The sequence below is a fragment of the Lissotriton helveticus genome, chromosome 11, assembly GCF_964261635.1.
Source record: "Lissotriton helveticus chromosome 11, aLisHel1.1, whole genome shotgun sequence".
Lineage (NCBI taxonomy): Eukaryota > Metazoa > Chordata > Amphibia > Caudata > Salamandridae > Lissotriton > Lissotriton helveticus.
The window spans coordinates 1,110,545,170-1,110,568,178 of NC_136072.1; the positions used below are offsets into that span (position 1 = coordinate 1,110,545,170).

The 23,009-nt window shown below is 49.2% G+C and overlaps 1 protein-coding gene, 1 non-coding gene and 1 pseudogene across 3 annotated transcripts in view; all 3 read right to left on the minus strand.

Moving 5' to 3' along the window:
• LOC144792661 (solute carrier family 2, facilitated glucose transporter member 11-like) overlaps positions 1-23,009 on the minus strand; it is a 504,197-nt gene that overhangs the window by 379,201 nt on the left and 101,987 nt on the right. The gene's annotated exons all lie outside the window — the stretch shown is intronic.
• LOC144793494 (28S ribosomal RNA) lies at positions 5,213-7,405 on the minus strand (annotated as a pseudogene).
• Positions 7,870-8,023, minus strand: LOC144793542 (5.8S ribosomal RNA). Its single transcript, XR_013603043.1, has one exon. It is a non-coding gene; the product is annotated as a 5.8S ribosomal RNA (ribosomal RNA).

Consider the following 23,009-nt stretch of genomic DNA (forward strand, 5'->3'; position numbering starts at 1 on the left):
CAAAATCTGATGACACAGTAGAATTGTCTCTGCCTTTAATAAATCGAGAATGAATTACATTTTTTCTGTAGTGGATATCAGCTTCTGGTACCAAGTGGTGAACTCTGTTGATCGCTGTGTACATTTCAAGGCAGTACTTAGTACACACATTGAGGAATGTTTTTTGTGGCATTCATTAACAAAATTGTCTCTGCCTTACATAAATCAAGGCTAACTTAAATGCTGCCCGTAATTGTCTCTGCATTAAAAAAATGAAGGCTGAATTTCCTACCGTTCAAACTTTAACAAAATCTGAGGACATAGTACAATTGTCTCTGCTTTAAATAAATCAAGACTGAATTCAATGTTTTCTGTAGTGCTGATGCACAACTGGTATCCAGTTGTCAATTCTACTGGCCGCAGAGTAGATTGAAGGCAGTACTCAGCACAGATACAGATGACAAATTTAAATCCAAAGTTGAATTCAAGTTGTAAATCCTGCTGTCCGCAGTGTAGATCGAAGACAGTAGTCGATACAGACATAAGTCTGCGGTGCTGTGGCGTTGAGTTCACAATGGGCCAGTATCGAGGAGGCACGCGGTCATGGCGCAGTCTCTTCTCTTTGCAGAAGTGAACCACGCCCAAGGCATACCTTAATTATTTATAGTCTTACATTGATATTATTTACGTTGGACCAGCCCACTCTGCTTCTGTTTCAAGGGGGGGGGGGAGTGAACACAGCTACATGACCGAAATATTCCCCAGTGTCTGAGATAATATGGTTGCGTTCACTATTCAGTACACTACACGTATCAATGGTATATCTACACACTGAAAAGTTTTTGGTTTGTATAGTGAATTGTGTATAGTATTTCAACGGTAGTCTTAGCGTTGTGTACATTATTGTTGATGTTCATGTTTTTTCCCTTATACATACTTTGTTGCCACATCTCTGTAGATTGAACTAGTGTAGTGTTGAGGGGATATATTATTTTGGAAAGGTCCTTTGTCCTGTTTTGCGCTGCCTCTGAGGTAGTAGGGGGGAGGGAGTGGTTGTAGTGGTGGTGGTGTTGGGTATTGCGATTTTCTTTGGTGTCGGAAGTGTATATTTAAAACCTCTATCACATATCGACCTTTAAATGTGGGTGTGAGTTGGATGTAATTCTCGCAGTACATAGTCGACGTTCTTACATTAGTTAAATGTTGATGTTAATTTGTTAGTGGTAAGTGGAACTATTGTCTGATTTTTTAGGTAGCAATGCAGATTTGGGTTCTTGTTCAAAATATGGGGAAGTGGTCAACATTATAAGTAGGAATTGTCATTTCAAAACCTTTGAAATTCACTGAAAAAAACATAGGTTTCAGACATGTTATAGTTAGGAATTATCATTTAAAAAAACCTTAGAAATTCATTGAAAAAACCATAGGTTTCAGGGGTGTTATAGTTAGCTGGACATTTTACTCATACAAAACCATTGAAATTCCTCTGTTATAGTTAGTTGTACTAACTGTAACTCTCGCGCCCGCAATCCACTGGTGATGATGTTACATATTATATCATTCATGACATGGTCAGTGACATCACTGATGACATCACTGATGACATCTCAAATTACATCACTGATGACTTCACTCTTGACATCATCCACGTGACAATCAGATACACTTCATCATACACTACTATAACCTTACATCACTCACTGAAAATACAGAGTACCATATTTGAATCAATTGACACTTGGGGTCGGCAGAAAACTCCGCTCTGACAGCATAGTGGATGAAGCCCGCCACCCCTGCTCCCTGGCCCAGTCCCTGCCTCTGAAAGTAGCCAGGCCAGGGAGAGCCTTCCCGGGCCCCGGTGGAACCCACTGTCTAAAATGTTAAGTTTGTGCATTTTGATGATATTATCAATTTGTTCATTTATTACTTCTCCTGCATACATGAACGAATGCGCTATGTACAGAACTGGAGCTACCCTGAGATACAATAATCTATTGACTTTATTGAGACCAATTTGTGTACATAGTTATGGTATACTGAGGCCCCCAAATGATCTTTTCGAGTATAGGAGACCATCACATGTATATGCAGGAAGGTGTAGAAAATGTTTGACATACTTTTCTATTGTTTGATCTAGAACATTTAAAGTTTTTGCTTCTGTTCCTGTCATTTCCAGTTTGAATGATAGTTTAGGTACCAAGTACTGACACAAGATTTCTATTTTCTGCATGGGCTGAAGTGGTAGATTATCAAGTTTTTGAGCCCATTTGATAAGAACCTCATTAATTTTGTTGTTACTTGTATGACCAGTGTGTGGATCACAGTTCAATCCGAGGTATCGCTCACTTTCTCCTGGATGAATATTTTCAATATTTTCTTTTTCAAATTGCCATGGTTTACAGTTGTTATTCAGGATATTATCTTTATGGTGACTGATATAAAATCCATGTGTCTTTTTCACATTAAGTTTTAATCCTGTAATGTAACTGAACTTTTCAATGATTTTCAGATTTGTAGTCATTCCTTCCCAGGTACTGCTGAGTACTGCGATGTCATCGGCAAAGGCGAGAGCGGTGATTTGCTCAATAAGACCATCTGATCCAAATGTGAAGCCCTTGCCGTCTTTCTGGAGAACACAGATCAGGGGATCGATAGCAATGTTGAATAGTAGTGGGGATAAAGAGTTACCTTGTTTGACCCCACATTTCATTGTTATTTCAGGAGTTGCTTTGTTGTTCTTTCCCTTGAAAGATGTTGATGAGTCAGTGTGCAAGTCTTTTATTATGTCTCTGATGTATGATGGAACTCTTTGCCTTACGAGACTCTGTATAATGTGACCAAGACCCATGACTGACAGAGTCGAAGGCTTTCGATATATCTATGAACACAACTGCTAATGAGTGACTGTTTTTTCGTGCCCCTTTTATGATATTTTGCAGGAGATTCAGATTCTTGAGACAACCTCTAACCTTCATGAAGCCTTTTTGTCTCATATTCAATTCAACAAAAAATGAGAGTCTTTTAGTTAGTATTTTTGTGAATAACTTTATGAATGCAGTACCGATGGTAATTGGATGCCAGTTACTGATTTTTTAGAGTTCACTAATCGGTTTATTCTTGGGTATCAAAATTGATCGGTTCTTTTTGATAATTTCTGGTACTCTTCTCATTATCAACCAAGACAATAGAATTCTGGGCAGCAGTCTTGGTCATCTGCTATGCACTTTATACAAATGATTCAGACCGATCTTATCAGGCCCCACTGCTTTCTTTAAATTGGAGTTCTCAAAGGCATGAGTTATTTCGAGCAGTGGTATTTCTTTACATAGATTTCTAATTTCGTAATCCTTTGGTATCCGATCAATCTGCATGAAATTAGGATTTTTCTTGTTTTCTTTCTCAATTATGTTTTTGTAGTATTGAAAGATTTCATCTGCACTGATTTGGCAAGTGGCATCTTCTGCCCCATCAGTGATAATCCTGGCAATTTTCTTTTTGTCTTTTTTAAACATTGCCTGGTATTCTTTATAGCTGCCCTTTGCTTTGGCATAATTTTTCTTTGCGTCCGATTAAGCCTTTAATTTTTCTTGTCTTTTTTTGTTATCTGAGGAATTCTGGTGCTCATTTTGAGCAGAGTTCATAGGCTCATTATTGAGTTCTCTTGCTGGTTCATTTGTTGGTACACTTGCTGGTGTAGGACTTATATCAGTGGTGTTTTCTGCAATGTAAGTCACTACCTCATCCAGGAGATCCATAGCAGCATCGTGTTGCTCTACATTTTGGGTGTACTTCTCGATTTCTGTCTTCCAGCTCATCAAAGTTCTTGATTTTTTGCGCACGTTTGCGATTGATAAAGTCTCTGCGCTTTTCTGTTGTTACTTTCATTGTAACCTCTGGTTCATCGCAAGAGTAATTTTCAGAAACATTTGATGCTTGCAGTACATCTTTTGCAGATTCTTTGCATTTATCTCTTCTATCTCTTCTTTTTTCTGTAATTTGTTTTCTGTTTTTATTGTCAAAATGTGGAACGATCAGCGCATTAATATTCCTCTAATTTTCATATACTTTTTCCAATTCAGCTAATAGCAGTATTTCTTCCTGTGACCATAATTTTGACAGTTTGCTGCTTGCTAGAGCTGCTAGTCGAACCTCATTTTGCGCTCTTGGATGCGCATGCTGAGTATGTTGAGAAACACGCATTTTTGTTCCAAATCTGAGGTCACAGAAGTTGCATATGAATCGCCGCTCTCCTTTTTGAGGTCTTCCTTTATATTTGGCATAATGGCATGCAATATTGTGTTATTCGGCTTCTTGCCACATTTTGAGCAGTATGTTTTGTGATAGAAGCCTTTGTGCTTGTTGGAGACATGTTTTCTCAGTTCTTCAAAAGTTTTCAATATGTCTCCACACAAGTCACATTTATGTTTTTCGTTTGGGTAATTCCAATAAGTGACTTTTTTGTGTAGTCACTTTTCTTTGTTATTACATCTTTGCTGACCTCGTACACATCGGGTAGATTTTCAAAGTTTGCTGTACCAATGTCATTCTTGGCTGAGGAGGCCACAAACTCGATGGATTTGCTGAGGTCTATTGTTGTGTCTTCTTCTGCTACAGAGGGTGAATTAGGGCCTATATCGTGATCTGAATTGTTGTTGCTTGTTGCATTGTTTGAAGCGGTTGCTAATTTGTCAAATTCGGTGAGGAGGTTAATGACTTCTGGGAAAGACAGCACCTCCTTACGCCATCCGAACGGGGTTTTTATTCTCCAGGAACTACCCCATCTGGAATTGGGTTTATTTGCTTCGCCATTTCTCACTATCACGCTCGCTGCCATGATAAAACCTTGTTTGGCCTGTTGCTATATGCTTCATTGAATTTCTTCACTTTGACATTCAGAGCACTGATGCTTTGTTTTAATTAAACAGTCGGACTCCCCTGGTTCGCACCAGTTCTAAGTCAGCTGCTAGGCGCCTGGCGAGGCAGAACGCCGGCCCCGCGCCCCCAGCGAGGGGGCAAAAGGAGAGGCAACCACCGCAGCTGGGGCGATCCACAGGAAGGGCCCGGCTCGAATCCAGATTCGCCGCCGCCCCGGAGGTAGGCGCCTCTTCCAGCCACGGCACGCGCCCAGCCCCGCTTCGTGCGCCAGCCCGACCGACCCAGCACTTAGAGCCAATCCTTATCCCGAAGTTACGGATCTGACTTGCCGACTTCCCTTACCTACATTGTTCCAACATGCCAGAGGCTGTTTACCTTGGAGACCTGCTGCGGATATGGGTACGGCCCGATGTGAGATTTACACCATCTCCCCCGGATTTTCAAGGACCAGCGAGAGCTCACCAGACGCCGCCGGAACCGTGACGCTTTCCAAGGATCGGGCCCCTCTCTCGGGGCAAACCCATTCCAGGGCACCCTGCCCTTCACAAAGAAAAGAGAACTCTCCCCGGGGCTCCCGCCAGCTTCTCTGGGATCGTTTGCGTTACCGCACTGGACGCCACAAGGGCACCCGTCTCCGCCACTCCGGGTTCGGGGATCTGAACCCGACACCCTTTCGATCGGCAGAGGGCAACGGAGGCCATCGCCTGTACCTTCCGAACAGCACTCGCCCATCTCTTAGGACTGACTGACCCATGTTCAACTGCTGTTCACATGGAACCCTTCTCCACTTCGGCCTTCAAAGTTCTGATTTGAATATTTGCTACTACCACCAAGATCTGCACCCGCGGCGGCTTCACCCAGGCCCTTGCCCTGGGCTTCCGTGCTCACCGCAGCGGCCCTCCTACTCGTCGCGGCTTAGCCCCCGCGGCTCTCAGTGCTAGCGACGGCTGGGTGTGGGCCCGACGCTCCAGCGCCATCCAATTTCAGGGCTAGTTAATTCGACAGGTGAGTTGTTACACACTCCCTAGCGGATTCCGACTTCCATGATCACGGTCCTGCTGTCTATATCAACCAACACCTTTTCTGGGGTCTGATGAGTGTCTGCATCGCGCGCCTTAACCCGGCGTTCGGTTCATCCGGCAGCACCAGTTCTGCTTACCAAAAGTGGCCCACTAGGCACTCGCATTCCATGCCCGGCTCCTCGCCAGCGAGCCGGGCTTCTTACCCATTTATTGTTTGAGAATAGTTTGAGATCGTTTCGGCCCCAAGACCTCTAATCATTCGCTTTACCAGATAAAACTGTGGCCTCCGAGCGCCAGCTATCCTGAGGGAAACTTCGGAGGGAACCAGCTACTAGATAGATTAGTCTTTCGCCCCTATACCCAGGTCGGATGACCGATTTGCACGTCAGGACTGCTACGGACCTCCACCAGAGTTTCCCCTGGCTTTGCCCTGCCCAGGCATAGTTCACCATCTTTCGAGGTCCTATCACGCACGCTCATGCTCCACCTCCCCAACAAAGTGGGCGAGACGGGCCGGTAGTGCGCCTGCCGCTGGAAGCGCTGCGGGATCCCACCTCAGCCGGCGCATGCCGGCCCTCACCTTCATTGCGCCACAGGGTTTCGCTCGGCCCTCCGACTCGCGCATGTGTTAGACTCCTTGGTCCGAGTTTCAAGCCGGGTCGGGTGGTTAACCGAAATCGCCGCAGACCTTTGGGTCCTGGCCTGGGCCTCCCCACCCGGCGGCGTGATGCAGTCAGGGTGCACTAAGAACAGTCCGCCCCAGTCGACAGTTGCACCGGGAGTAGGGGTCCCCATCCCCCTTCAACCGCCCTGGTGCGCCCCGAGGGACGGCCGGGGACAGGTGCCCAGGGGAGGGCGTGGAAGTGGTCAAATCTCCCTCAGCCCCGCGGACACGGCGAAGCTGCTGCCAGGGGGGCTGCAACACCCTCCACCGGAGAAGAGGGCCACCTGCCACCCCGAAGCCTTCCCAGCCGGTCGTGGCGTACCACTGCGGAGGAAATGCGCCCTGTGGGGGCCGGATAGGGCCCGGGCCCCGGTCCCACAGAGGTGATCCGAAACTCCTTGGCCACCGACCTTCCCGCCGTGTTGAATCCTCCGGGTGGACTGCACAGATCCTACCCATTTACCTCTCGATGGTTTCACGCCCTCTTGAACTCTCTCTTCAAGGTTCTTACTTTCCCTTACTGTACTTATTTGCTATCAGTCTCACGCCTGCATTCAGCCTTAGATGGAGTTTACCACCCGCTTTGGACTGCATTCCCAAGCAACCCGACTCTGAGAAGACCGACCCGATCCCAGCGCGCTGGGGGCCGCTACCGGCCTAACACCGTCCGCGGGGTGAGCCTCGATCAGAAGGACTTGGGCCCCCTGAGCGACACCGGGGAGTTGGTCTTCTGTAAGCCACATTTCCCGCGCCCGCCGCCGGGCGGGTATTCGGCGCTGGGCTCTTCCCTCTTTACTCGCCGTTACTGGGGGAATCCTGGTTAGTTTCTTTTCCTCCGCTTAGTAATATGCTTAAATTCAGCGGGTCGCCACGTCTGATCTGAGGTTGTAGTCGTAAGAATGACGGCGGAGCATCCAAGGGGGTTGCCGGTGAAGGCCAGGCCCCCCTGCAGGGGGGTCTGCCATCCCGGCAGGGTGCGCCCTCTTTCCCCGAATCGCATCTGGAAGGGTTTCACCCTCCCTGGGAAGCCGGCTGCAGAGGTGGGTGCCCGAGGCGCATGCGCGCGGGCAGCCAATGGGACACCACAGACAGCCACGTACGGCACGCAGCCAGGCGCCCAGGGACGGGTCCCGGGGTGGACTGGTCGCCGGGCCCCTTTCTCAGGGGCCAGGCACGCCGGCAGCGTACCTCAGCAGCAGGACCCAGCGAGGGACCCTGCCACAGGTAATCGGGGGTCTGACCTTGAGGGGGGATGAGGGGGAAGCAGGCCTAACCCTGCTACGGCCCCAGCCGCATCCCGGGAAAGCCCCTCTGCGATTGACATTCGAGCGACCCTCATACAGGCGTAGCCCCGGGAGGAACACGGGGCCTCAAAGTGCGTTTGAAGTGTAGATGATCTATGTGTCCTGCAATTCACACTAATTCTGGCAGCTAACTGCGTTCTTCATCGACTCACGAGCCGAGTGATCCACCGCGAAGAGTCATAGGCAACTTTTTGAAAAAGTTCGCCCACCTGCGGGCGCAGGAGAGGCGGGAGGAAGGCGACGCCGTCCATCTGCCACCCGCACGGCAAAACGGCCTAGGCTCCCTGTTCAAGGCTCCTGCTTGCCAACGCAGGGCAGGGCTCAGGGGCTCGGGGACCCCGGCTGGGCCTCAGACACGAGGAAGACCACCGGAGCTCTCGGGCCCTGACGCCCGGGGGAGGACTGCCCGGGACCCATGGAGCCCGTTCTGGGCACTCGGCCATGCCATTGGCCTGGAGGGGGGAGCCCTGGCACGCCCGGGGGAGGACTGCCCGGGACCAATGGAGCCCATCCCAGGCACTTGGCCATGCCATTGGCCTGGGGGAGGGAGCCCCAGACGCCAGCGGGAGGACTGCCTGGGACCCATGGAGCCCGTTCCGGGCACTCGGCCATGCTGTTGGCCCGGAGGAGGGAGCCCCGGATGCCCTGGGGAGGACTGCCAAGGAACCAGGGAGCCCATCCCAGGCACTCTGCCATGTGTTGGCCTAGAGGAGGGAGCCCCGGACGCCGGGGGAGGACTGCCCGGGACCCATGGAGCCCATCCCGGTCACTCGGCCATGCCGTTGGCCTGGAGGAGGGAGCCCTGGACGCCTGGGAGAGGACTGCCCCGGAACCATGGAGCCCGTCACGGGCACTCAGCCATGCCATTGGCCTGGAGGAGGGAGCCCCGGACGCCTAGATAGGTGTTGCCCAGGCATAGCCCATCTAGTCCCTGGCACAGAACCGCCAGCCCAGGAGGAATGTCCAAACATATCCTGCCCCTAGCAATCTGGAGGCAGGGTACCCCTCTTTCATGGAACCCGTGCTCACAGAGTGACGGAGGGGACCCAGGGCGCGGAGGCGCCTGACCCACTCGAGCCCTCGCTGGGATCGAGGAGGCGAATGGCATCTCATCAGGACTTCCAGGGAAGACCGGCCATCTGGTCGCCCCATTGGAAAGCATTTTGTGCGACCAGATGCCCGAGGGGAAAGGTGCAAGTATTTGCCGCCACTGTTTTCTATCATCATATCGTTCGGGGTTGACTTGGTCAACTATGCGGACGATACGCAGCTGGCATTCTCCATGGAAGGAGAACAGGCAGTTTCCTTGGAGCACTTCCAAGAGTGTATGCGCAACACCGCGGATTGGCTGCGGAGGAACTCCTTGCAGATCAATGGCGGAAAAACTGAAGTGCTCTTCTGCTCTCCTGCAAGGCTGTCCACTTACTTCCCGTTGGAGTTTAGACTTACTTCGGAGGAAGATCCACTGATCCCGGCCAACACGGTGCGGAACCTGGGGGTCCTAATAGACAAAAACCTCCAGATGGAGTCGCAGGCAACTAAGACAGCTAATGTCTGCTTTGGCTTGTTGCGCCTGCTACGTCGAATACTCCCCATCTTACCAAGAGATCTGCGTGCTTTGGTTGTAAGCAGCACAGTGTTGAGCAGACTGGACTATTGCAATTCCCTATATTTAGGAGCCCCCCAGTACATCTTTCAGAGGCTGCAAAGAGTACAGTCTGCAGCGGCAAAACTGGTACTGAGTTTGTGACGTGATTCATCCTCCAACTCCGCATTGAGACAGCTTCACTGGCTACCAATCAGGGAAAGGGTTATTTTCAAGTCACTTTGCCAGGTGTTCAAGGCCTCACATGAGATGGGCCCAGTCCCACTACAGGAAAGATTCTCCTAGTACCTCCCTCAGAGACAGCTCCGGTCCTCGGGTACCGTCCTGCTGGCAGTCAGGAAATTTAAATGTTCTCGGATGGGGGGAGAGCTTTCAGTGAGGTAGGGGCACAGTTATGGAACAAGTTACCACAAATGATCATACAGAGTGTCTCATTAATCGAATTTAGGAAAAGCCTGAAAACTTGGTTATTCCCAAAACTCTGATCCATGCTCCATTCTCTCTCTTCACCATCCAGCTGACCAAGTGTTTGATATCTAAAGCGCCAGGATACCCGTAGGGTGGCAGTAGCGCTATACAAGCATAGATACAATACAATACAACCAGATGGCCCGGACTGAAAGCACTCCCAGCTGCCCACCCGAGCCTTTGTAGGGCTCCGGGGCTGCAGGACTCAGGGGCTGCAGGGCTTGGGGGCTTCAGGGCTCTGGAGCTGCAGGGCTCTGGGGCTGCAGGGCTGCAGGGCTCGGGGGCTGCAGTGCTCAGGGGGGCTCCAAAACCCCACGCTGGGCCTTAGGCATGGGGAGGCCTGCAAGCGCTCTTGGGGCCCATCCGTACCGGGGTGGACTGCCCGGGAGCCTTGCAGGTCTCCGGGGCTCTGCACCAGGGACGCTTTTCCAGGGCAGATGGACTCTTGGTAGGCCGTAGGACGGGGCTCCCAAACCCAGGCCCCGGGGCCGGTCCCTGCTTTCCAACCCAACCAGGCCGGGAAGATCAGGGAGTCTGCCCAGGCACGAGGGACCCCTGTTCCGGGCACACGGACCCTCAGGACGTGCCTTCATTTTCCACACATTTTTTTTCAAAATTCTGCGTAGTGTGCGTAGTGGCGCTATGCAAACTACGCACGGCCCTCATTGACACAGCAATACAAGTATCTAAAAACCCACTCAGTAATTCCTAGATCTACACACACATCTAATCACATACCTATAGATTCACTCATACATGTTGTCAATGATCAATAGAACACTATCAAATATACTTATACACTTATATTAATATTACACGCCAGCACACATCCTATTCAGTTATGCAGTCATCCTACTCACTTTTGTAAACAATGTACCTTATTTACATTTACTCAGCTACACACGTATACAAATATCACTTCATTTATTCATATAAATAGTAACTCATACTTAGTGTGTTATGAAATCACTATTACAAGTATAGAATTATCTATACAGTCACTCATTGAATTAATGAGTTTTATGTACACTTATTTATATACAACTGTCACATACACTGTCTTTTATTTTTTCTACTTTGTTGGAAATGTACCATTGAGAAATGTTTTGGCTCATCATCACACCCATAAAGATATTTACTCACCCAAACAAGTATTATAATACGTAGTTTTAACCTCATATACGTAATGAATTAACTACTCACATATGTTTGGGCAGTCACAAACCCCCCACCGAAGCACACACACATTCACTCTTCATCGTAAATAATCAGTTAACTAATCAATAACTAATATAGAGTTTCACGTGGCTAGTAACCAACTGGTACAGAGGTTTACCCAACAACTGACCAAGTAATACAGATATTCACACAATTTAGTCACTATCCAATATATTTAGTAAAACACTATAAATTACTCAAGTAAACAAGCAGTCATCAATCACACTGCTACTAAATCCACTATCCAAATTTTTATATATCCACTCATTCTTCAATGCAGATTGCTTTATTGCTCGTGGATTTTGAGGATTTTCGGCAATTTCGCGATCGGTGAATTTCGCGAAATTGCCGAAAAATGTGCGAATCCGCTCGCGTGCGGATTTTGGGAAGTTGAGCACAAACCAGTGGCGTCTTCTTGGATAAATATGAAAGGCAGGGTTCATTCTGGCGTGATGCTCCTGTCACAAAAATTAAACCTCAACAGGAAGCACTTACAGATATAAATAAAGCAGGTGCCCGAGTTGAAGCTCAAATTCAGTAACGCATTCATCAGTCCAAAAACAATTGTGAGCTTTGTCGAGGCAGGGCAGGTGTGCTTTCTCCCCATATGTACCGTCAAAAATTAGCTGTGATGCTGGATAGGAGCCTTTGCATCCTTCCCTTTCACAAGCGCAATCCCCTTGCAGTTCCTGTGACCAGGGGCTTCTTTCTCCTCATCTGCTGCTCTGATCGGTCTCTGACCTTTTATACACACAAGAGGCATGTGAACTCGCATAGAAAACCCGCCCGTTTGGCCCCGCCCACACACTCGCGGTGTGCACCGTCTTCCCGCCATTTACCCACTGTGATGGACAGCTCACTCAAGGGACCCCTGCGCCCTTCGGCGCGATGGCATAGTAACGCACACATGGTCACTGGAGACAACTCTTCTGACAGGAAAAGCACTATATATTTACCCAACGAGGTAGCACTTACTAATTAGCCAGTAGAAAGTACTCCAGTTGAGTAGAGGTATCGCACAAAACGATGGCGTATTCTTGCATAAATATGAAGGGCAGGGTTCATTCTGGCACAATGCTTCTGTCACAAAAATTAAACCTCACAGGAAGCACTTACAGATATAAATAAAGCAGGTGCCTGAGTTGAAGCTCAAATTCAGTAACACATTTGTCAGCCCAAAAACAATCGTGATCTTTGTCTAGGCTGGGCAGGTGTGCTTTCTCCTCATATCTACAGTGAAAAATTAGCTGTGATGCTGGATAGAGGGCTTTGCATCCTTCACTTTCACGGACGCAATCCCCGTAGAGTTCCTGTGACCAGGACCTTCTTTCTCCTCGTCTGCTGCTCTTATCGGTCTCTGACCTTTTAAACACACAAGAGGCATGTGAACTCGCATAGAAGCCTGCCCGTTTGGCCATGCCCGCACACTAGCTGTGTGCATCGTCTTCCCGCCATTTATCCACTATGATGGACACTTCACTCCAGGGACCCCTGCGCCCTTCGGCGCGATGGCATAGTAACACACACATAGTCACTGGAGACAACTCTTCTGGCACTTTACGCAGCTGTAGTGCAGGAAAAGCAGTATACATTTACCCAACGAGGTAGCACTTACTGTTTAGCCAGTAGAAAGTACTCCAGTTGAGTAGAGGTATCGCACAAAACGATGGCGTATTCTTGGATAAAGGGCAGGGTTCATTCTGGCACGATGCTCCTGTCACAAAAATTAAACCTCAACAGGAAGCACTTACAGATATAAATAAAGCAGGTGCCCGAGTTGAAGTTCAAATTCAGTAACGCATTCATCAGCCCAAAAACAATTGTGATCTTTGCTGAGACTGGGCAGGTGTGATTTCTCCCCATATCTACCGTCGAAAATTAGCTGTGATGCTGGACAGAGGCCTTTGCATCCTTCACTTTCACGAGCGCAATCCCCATGCAGTTCCTGTGACTTCGGAGGAAGATCCACTGATCCCGGCCAACACGGTGCGGAACCTGGGGGTCCTAATAGACAAAAACCTCCAGATGGAGTCGCAGGCAACTAAGACAGCTAATGTCTGCTTTGGCTTGTTGCGCCTGCTACGTCGAATACTCCCCATCTTACCAAGAGATCTGCGTGCTTTGGTTGTAAGCAGCACAGTGTTGAGCAGACTGGACTATTGCAATTCCCTATATTTAGGAGCCCCCCAGTACATCTTTCAGAGGCTGCAAAGAGTACAGTCTGCAGCGGCAAAACTGGTACTGAGTTTGCGACGTGATTCATCCTCCAACTCCGCATTGAGACAGCTTCACTGGCTACCAATCAGGGAAAGGGTTATTTTCAAGTCACTTTGCTAGGTGTTCAAGGCCTCACATGAGATGGGCACAGTCCCACTACAGGAAAGATTCTCCTGGTACCTCCCTCAGAGACAGCTCCGGTCCTCGGGTACCGGCCTGCTGGCAGTCAGGAAATTTAAATGTTCTCGGATGGGGGGAGAGCTTTCAGTGTGGTAGGGGCACAGTTATGGAACAAGTTACCACAAATGATCAGACAGAGTGTCTCATTAATCGAATTTAGGAAAAGCCTGAAAACGTGGTTATTCCCAAAACTCTGATCCATGCTCCATTCTCTCTCTTCACCATCCAGCTGACCAAGTGTTTGATATCTAAAGCGCCAGGATACCCGTAGGGTGGCAGTAGCGCTATACAAGCATAGATACAATACAATACAACCAGATGGCCCGGACTGAAAGCACTCCCAGCTGCCCACCCGAGCCTTCACGGGAGGGCTCCCACCCCGCCTGCCCTTGTAGGGCTCCGGGGCTGCAGGACTCGGGGGCTTCAGGGCTCTGGAGCTGCAGGGCTCTGGGGCTGCAGGGCTGCAGGGCTCGGGGGCTGCAGTGCTCAGGGGGGCTCCAAAACCCCACGCTGGGCCTTAGGCATGGGGAGGCCTGCAAGCGCTCCTGGGGCCCATCCGTACCGGGGTGGACTGCCCGGGAGCCTTGCAGGTCTCCGGGGCTCTGCACCAGGGACGCTTTACCCGGGCAGATGGACTCTTGGTAGGCCGTAGGACGGGGCTCCCAAACCCAGGCCCCGGAGCCGGTCCCTGCTTTCCAACCCAACCAGGCCGGGAAGATCAGGGAGTCTGCCCAGGCACGAGGGACCCCGTTTCCGGGCACACGGACCCTCAGGACGTGCCTTCATTTTCCACACATTTTTTTTCAAAATTCTGCGTAGTGTGCGTAGTGGCGCTATGCAAACTACGCACGGCCCTCATTGACACAGCAATACAAGTATCTAAAAACCCACTCAGTAATTCCTAGATCTACACACACATCTAATCACATACCTATAGATTCACTCATACAAGTTGTCAATGATCAATAGAACACTATCAAATATACTTATACACTTATATTAATATTACACGCCAGCACACATCCTATTCAGTTATGCAGTCATCCTACTCACTTTTGTAAACAATGTACCTTATTTACATTTACTCAGCTACACACGTATACAAATATCACTTCATTTATTCATATAAATAGTAACTCATACTTAGTGTGTTATGAAATCACTATTACAAGTATAGAATCATCTATACAGTCACTCATTGAATTAATGAGTTTTATGTACACTTATTTATATACAACTGTCACATACACTGTCTTTTATTTGTTCTACTTTGTTGGAAATGTACCATTGAGAAATGTTTTGGCTCATCATCACACCCATAAAGATATTTACTCACCCAAACAAGTATTATAATACGTAGTTTTAACCTCATATACGTACTGAATTAACTACTCACATATGTTTGGGCAGTCACAAACCCCCCACCGAAGCACACACACATTCACTCTTCATTGTAAATAATCAGTTAACTAATCAATAACTAATATAGAGTTTCACGTAGCTAGTAACCAACTGGTGCAGAGGTTTACCCAACAACTGACCAAGTAATACAGATATTCACACAATTTAGTCACTATCCAATATATTTAGTGAGACACTATAAATTACTCAAGTAAACAAGCAGTCATCAATCACACTGCTACTAAATCCACTATCCAAATTTTTATATATCCACTCATTCTTCAATGCAGATTGCTTTATTGCTTGTGGATTTTGAGGATTTTCGGCAATTTCGCGATCCGTGAATTTCGGGAAATTGCCGAAAAATTTGCGAATCCGCTCGCGTGCGGATTTTGGGAAGTTGAGCACAAACCAGTGGTGTCTTCTTGGATAAATATGAAAGGCAGGGTTCATTCTGGCATGATGCTCCTGTCACAAAAATTAAACCTCAACAGCAAGCACTTACAGATATAAATAAAGCAGGTGCCCGAGTTGAAGCTCAAATTCAGTAACGCATTCATCAGTCCAAAAACAATTGTGAGCTTTGTCGAGGCAGGGCAGGTGTGCTTTCTCCCCATATCTACCGTCAAAAATTAGCTGTGATGCTGGATAGGAGCCTTTGCATCCTTCCCTTTCACAAGCGCAATCCCCTTGCAGTTCCTGTGACCAGGGGCTTCTTTCTCCTCATCTGCTGCTCTGATCGGTCTCTGACCTTTTATACACACAAGAGGCATGTGAACTCGCATAGAAAACCCGCCCGTTTGGCCCCGCCCACACACTCGCGGTGTGCACCGTCTTCCCGCCATTTACCCACTGTGATGGACAGCTCACTCAAGGGACCCCTGCGCCCTTCGGCGCGATGGCATAGTAACGCACACATGGTCACTGGAGACAACTCTTCTGACAGGAAAAACACTATATATTTACCCAACGAGGTAGCACTTACTGATTAGCCAGTAGAAAGTACTCCAGTTGAGTAGAGGTATCGCACAAAACGATGGCGTATTCTTGCATAAATATGAAGGGCAGGGTTCATTCTGGCACAATGCTTCTGTCACAAAAATTAAACCTCACAGGAAGCACTTACAGATATAAATAAAGCAGGTGCCTGAGTTGAAGCTCAAATTCAGTAACACATTTGTCAGCCCAAAAACAATCGTGATCTTTGTCGAGGCTGGGCAGGTGTGCTTTCTCCTCATATCGACAGTGAAAAATTAGCTGTGATGCTGGATAGAGGGCTTTGCATCCTTCACTTTCACGGACGCAATCCCCGTGGAGTTCCTGTGACCAGGAGCTTCTTTCTCCTCGTCTGCTGCTCTTATCGGTCTCTGACCTTTTATACACACAAGAGGCATGTGAACTCGCATAGAAGCCTGCCCGTTTGGCCATGCCCACACACTAGCTGTGTGCATCGTCTTCCCGCCATTTACCCACTATGATGGACACCTCACTCCAGGGACCCCTGCGCCCTTCGGCGCGATGGCATAGTAACACACACATAGTCACTGGAGACAACTCTTCTGGCACTTTACGCAGCTGTAGTGCAGGAAAAGCAGTATACATTTACCCAACGAGGTAGCACTTACTGTTTAGCCAGTAGAAAGTACTCCAGTTGAGTAGAGGTATCGCACAAAACGATGGCGTATTCTTGGATAAAGGGCAGGGTTCATTCTGGCACGATGCTCCTGTCACAAAAATTAAACCTCAACAGGAAGCACTTACAGATATAAATAAAGCAGGTGCCCGAGTTGAAGTTCAAATTCAGTAACGCATTGATCAGCCCAAAAGCAATTGTGATCTTTGCCGAGGCTGGGCAGGTGTGATTTCTCCCCATATCTGCTGTCGAAAATTAGCTGTGATGCTGGACAGAGGCCTTTGCATCCTTCACTTTCACGAGCGCAATCCCCATGCAGTTCCTGTGACCAGGAGCTTCTTTCTCCTCGTCTGCTGCTCTGATCGTTCTCTGACCTTTTATACACACAAATCCCGCCCATTTGGCCCCGCCCACACACTTGCGGTGTGCACCGCCTTCCCGCCATTTACCCACTATGATGGACAGCTCACTCCAGGGACCCCTGCGCCCTTAGGCGCGATGGCATAGTAACACACACATGGTCACTAGAGACAACTCTTCTGGCACTTTACGCAACAGTAGTGTAGGAAAAGCACTATACATTTACCCAACAAGGTAGCACGTACTGATTAGCCAGTAGAAGTACAGAAAGTACAGTCTATTTGTGCAAAACTGCAAATCCGCAAGTTCGCGAATTATTTTGCGAACTCGCGGATTTTTTGCAATTTCGCATGGATTTGCGGACCGCAAATCTGCAAAATTTGCCCATACTTAATGATAATTCCTAACTATAACATGTCTGAAACCTATGTTTTTTTCAGTGAATATATATATATATATTTATGATCAAGACCGTGGAAACCCAGTCGCAACGCGTCAGGTTGGGCACTTGCTGCTTGAATTTATTGATTTACATACTTCTGCAATAAACCACTTTACTGGACCTCCACGTTGTGGTCCACACCTTTTTTTTGCTGAGGATTTGGCAAAACAAATATATATATTACCTAATGGTGGTCACCAGTAGGTAGGTATAGTTAGGACATAGTTTCCATAGGAAAAGTTTTTTTTGATTTGCCAATATCTTTGGCGTCGTTTGACGAATCTTCGCAACAGTTTCAAAACTATTGTGGCAGTCAGGTCAGCTACTGTGTTAAAAGTTTCAGGGTGGTTCGTCAAGCAGGGCCAGAGAAAAAGGGGGTCCCAAAACACATTTTCTCCATGTTAATTTCCATTGGAAACTTTAGACACAGCTACAGCCAGAACTGCTGAACTTAATTACACCAAAATGACAAAAAGGTAACTCTTGGTGCATAAAGCATTCTTTTGGTAAATGGTGTAAATCCGTAAAGTTTTTCCTGAGAAATTTAAACATTTCTCAGCTATCCAAGTGGGGACGTGGAGGATTTGCGAACCCTCCCAATCTCATTCTTTTAATCTGATTGGCTGCCAACACTTCAAACCACGAAGTGTTGGCAGCCATCTTGTAACTCGGTTGAGCCGAATCACAAGAAAAACTGTAAAATAAACATAAAAGGCAAGAGAGTGGGGGTAGAAACACCCTGACTCCCTAAGCCTTCTCAGGGGTCCCAAAACTATTTTTTGAAACACATTTCAGCAGGAATTGTGTTTGGACCTCAAATCTGGCCGAAATTGAAATAAAAAAAAAACAAAGCACAGGCTCCCGTGCTTTATTTCCTTCAAGTCCCCGGCGGGCCAGGTCCCGGGGGCAAATAAAAAAATTAGATGCGGGGCCAGCGAGGGCTCTTTTTTCCACCTGACTGAAATCCGTCAGGCAAGATATGCATCTGAACAAAAATGGCGGTTTCCTTTTATTAAAGAATCAGTGGAATTTATCGGCTCTTCAAGTGCGTCTTCAACTGGGGATGTTTTGCTGAATGATTTATGGCCGGCAGTCCAGACGGGAAGACTGCACCACCCCTCATGGTCAAGGTTAGGCAGCCACAAGGACATGCAACTACTCTGAGTCTTCCTTAGTGGAACAGCAGAAAAGAAAAAATAAACTCAACATTTTCATCTCGGAGGTACACTGGAGGGCTTTTAAATTAACTTAACATTTTGCTACAGCACAGAAACCTAATAAGGTAAAGGAAATTTGAAAGTGAACTACTAATCCCAGCATGCAACACTTAGTTGAAGTCACCTTTGAGGCCCACTGAGGGCCAATTAAATGGAGATGCAGAGGGGAGTGCCTTTTCACTATTTATTTGTAGTATCATGAAGCTTCTTACCAAGGAGCTGCTGCTCTGAAACACGTAAGTCAAGATATGCATCTGAATGAAAATGCTGGTTTACTTTATTAAAGAATCAGTGGAATCCAACTGCTCTTTGAGCGTCTTTAACTGGGGATGTTTTGTTGAATGATTTATCGCTCGAAGTCCAACCGGGAAGACTGCACTACCTCTCAAGGTCAAGGTCAAGGTTAGGGGGTGTTGCAGGGATTCCGTTCTCATACAGAACTGTGCATAGAGACTTGGAACCTCAGTGAATTAGGGTGTGCCAAAACTCCCCTTTTCCCCAAAATCCCCTACCAGACTAGCAACAGTGTCCCATTGGTTCTTACAAACTCCCAATCTTTAGACAAACCAGAACATGGACTTAGAACACCTCAGGTAACGTGGAACACATGAACACTCTTTCGCTATACAATCATTTCAATCCAGAACAAGGAGTAAATGAGGACTCGTGCACATTTGAAATGTTTATTTTCTAATACAGTGTTCTCAAGCACAGTATCTTAGCTAATACAAGCAAACATATTATAAGAAACAAAGTAATCAGCATAGTTACTAGTCCATAGAATACAAAGGGTGAAAGCATGTTAAAATGCTAGAGGGAAGAAGGCTACAAGACACCTAATTCTCACCCTCCCTTGCCAATATATTATATTATATCTAAGAAGGTCTCTTTGGGTTTTAGCAGGGCGGCTCCATACCTCAGATCCTAGTGGTAAGGGATCACATCATCTTCCACCAGCTCTCTGCATGCGAAGCACCATCAAGTGTGTGTGTATGCTCTCTGTCGTGCAATATAAAATGCGCCTAAAGCCAGAATTTGGCCGCAGCTGCATGTATGTTATGTCTAGCACGTGCAAAGATCAGACCTCACAACAACCACTGTGTTGAGATATCCTTGAAGGCCTCGGCACTCACTGTACAGACGCAGCTCACTAAGCAAAGCTGATATCAGAGCAACAACATATTATTCTCGTGTGAAGCAAAACATTCTACTAGGCTCAAAGCTAAAGCAACAATTATGTGTCATGTGCAGAAGCAGCAGAAAGGTAAAAGGGCGTTTAAACTCCTAATAAGCTCATGCTAACTTAACACAGTGTGTAGGCAAAGCATATCTATATGACACCCTCCCTTGATCCGAGCACGGATAAGATAAGACAAGATAAGGGGCACATTTTTGAAATGCAGAGTTCAAGAACGATAGTCAGTTTAAATTTAAGTAAGTGAAAAAAAAACGTTGTCACCCAAAAAACCCAAATCTCATAATCATGACAGTTTAGTGTTCGCCGGAATCAAAGTCAATAGGTCTGGGGTTCAAAAAGTTTTTCATAGCTCCTAAAAAAAAAAAAAATAATGTTCAATGTCGGGGAGGCGTGGCCGACAGCTGACGGGAATGGTCGCCTGCTAGAGCGGCTCCCGGACCCTCGCCTGTATATCCGACTAACTGATCCGCATTTGAGCACAAGTCTCCCTGCAGAAGGGGAGTACCGGCACTGGCGCCTGGTGAGCGCCCTGGCACCTCTGGATAGTGCTTTTTGCCAAAGCTGTGGCAATTTGGACGGCGGAGGTGTTTCCTCCTCGGACAGCTCCGGGCAAAATGGCGGCCTAACAGCACTGCGGACTTCACCCAGCAGCACTCCGGGAGCCCTTCTTGCTCCTCAAGCCTGCAGACTGCCCACGGGGGGCCTCCGGAGGCGGCGGAACACCCTCCCCGATCACCGGGACCAATGACACGACCCTGAAGGCTGCATCGGGGCACCAAAGAGGGCATAACGAGCGGCCGCCTGTTTCCGGCACTCCATTCACGGCACACCCCGGCTTTGCGGCCTACTACCCGGCCGCCAAAATTCACCACTCGGAGCTCAGCTCCTTCAACGCGGCCCCCGGGCGGCTCCTCCCTACGGCCCCTGACTCCTGGTCTTGCCCCACGACGGTGCTTGGGGCATGGGCGATAGCACAGTGGTGGCCGGCCTCCCTCAAGCAAGCAGTCTCTTCTCTTGGGACCTGTGATCACGCCACCGCAGCGCTCCCGGCCCCTGCAGCACAGCCGCGCCGCTGGCCCCCGTGACCTCCTGCTGTGGGGCCCGCTTTGACACGGCCCTCATCACCTCTGCATAGCCAGTGCCCCCCGTTACTCGGACTCAAGCAACTGGTCAACACCCCCACCCACTACGCCGGCCACACGCTGGATCCCGTCCTCTCTTCCAGCAAGCACATCGCCTTCAGCCACCGGACTATACGGGACAGACCACAGCTGCGTCCACTTCAGCTTCAGAAAAACCACCACCACCCGCAGCAGGTTCCTCACAGAAGCTGGAGCAAGATCACCGCCGACCAACTCACCACCTCCCTCAGCCAGAACCCACCGACCATCACACTGGACCCCAACGAAGCAGCCCGCAACTTCACGCAGTGGCTGACCGCCTGCGCCAACGACCTCGCACCACTGAAGAACCCTCCCAGCAAACCCAGAAGCAAGAAGGCCCCCTGGTTCACCGATGAACTCAAGGACTCCAAGAAGACCTGCTGCACCCTCGAGAAAGCCTGACTCCTCGACCAGACCACTGACAACATGACCGCCCTCAAACACGCCACCCGCAAGCACCACCAGCTCATCCGCGCCACCAAGAAGAAATCACTGAAGGATCGACTGGACAACAACGCCCGCGACAGCAAGGAACTCTTCAGCATCGTCAAGGAGTTCTCCAACCCCAGCACCGGCAACAACGACATCACCCCATCACAAGATCTCTGCGACTCCCTCGCCTCGTTCTTCCACCGCAAGATTGCCGACATCCACAACAGCTTCAGCGCACCATCCCCGCACCCAACCGGCGAACCAACGCACCCCACCGCCACCCTCCGCACCTGGACCGCAGTGACCACCGAAGACACAGCCCGCACGATGAACACCATCCACTCCGGATCTCCGACTGACCCCTGCCCCCACCACGTCTTCAACATGGCCGACTCCACCATCGCACCCCAACTCCGAGACATCATCAACACCTCCTTCGACACCGCCACCTTCCCGGAGAGCAGGAAGCATGCGGAGCTCAGCGCCCTACTGAAGAAACCAACAGCGGACCGCACCGACCTCAAAAACTTCCGCCCCATCTCGCTCCTCCCTTTTCCTGCCAAAGTCATCGAGAAGATCGCCAACGGACAACTTGCCGCCTTCCTTGAGACAAATGGATCCCTCGACCCCTCGCAGTCCGGTTTCAGAGCCAACCACAGCACCGAGACCGCCATCATCGCAGCTACCGACGACATCCGAGCCCTTCTCGACAACGGGGAAACAGCGGCACTCATCCTCCTGGACCTCTCCACCGCGTTCGACACTGTCTGCCACCGCACCCTAGTCCAACGCCTCAGCAACACCGGCATCCAAGAGAAGGCATTGAAGTGGATCATCTCGTTCCTCGCCGGAAGAACACAGAGAGTCCGCCTCCCCCCGTTTCGTTCCGAGGCCTCCGAAGTCATCTGCGGCGTCCCGCAAGGATCATCACTCAGCCCCACCCTCTTCAACGTCTACATGAGACCTCTCGCAGCCATCGCACGCCAACACAACCTCAACATCATCTCCTACGCCGACGACACCCAGCTGATCCTCTCCCTCACCAGAGACCCCGACACCGCCAGAACCAGCCTTAACGAAGGGATGAAAGACGTCGCCGAGTGGATGAAGAACAGCCGCCTGAAACTGAACTCAGACAAAACGGAAGTCTTCATCCTAGGACCATCACCCTCCGCCTGGGACGACTCCTGGTGGCCCCCAGCCCTGGGCACCGCCCCCAAGCTGACAGACCACGCACGCAACCTGGGCTTCATCCTGTACTCCTCCCTCTCGATGACCAGACAAGTCAACGCCGTCTCCTCTTCATGCTTTCACACCCTCCGCATGCTCCGCAAGATCTTCCGATGTATCCCGATCGAAACCAGGAAGAAGGTCACCCAGGCCCTCGTCACCAGCCGGCTGGACTACGGAAACACCCTCTACGCCGGAACCACAGCCAAGCTACAGAAAAGACTCCAGCGCATCCAGAACGCCTCCCCCCGACTCATCCTGGACATCCCTCGACGCAGCCACATCTCTGGCCACCTGAGGAACCTGCACTGGCTCCCCGTCAACAAGAGGATCACGTTCGGGCTCCTCACCCATGCACACAAGTCTCTCCACAACCTGGGCCCCAAGTACCTCAACGACC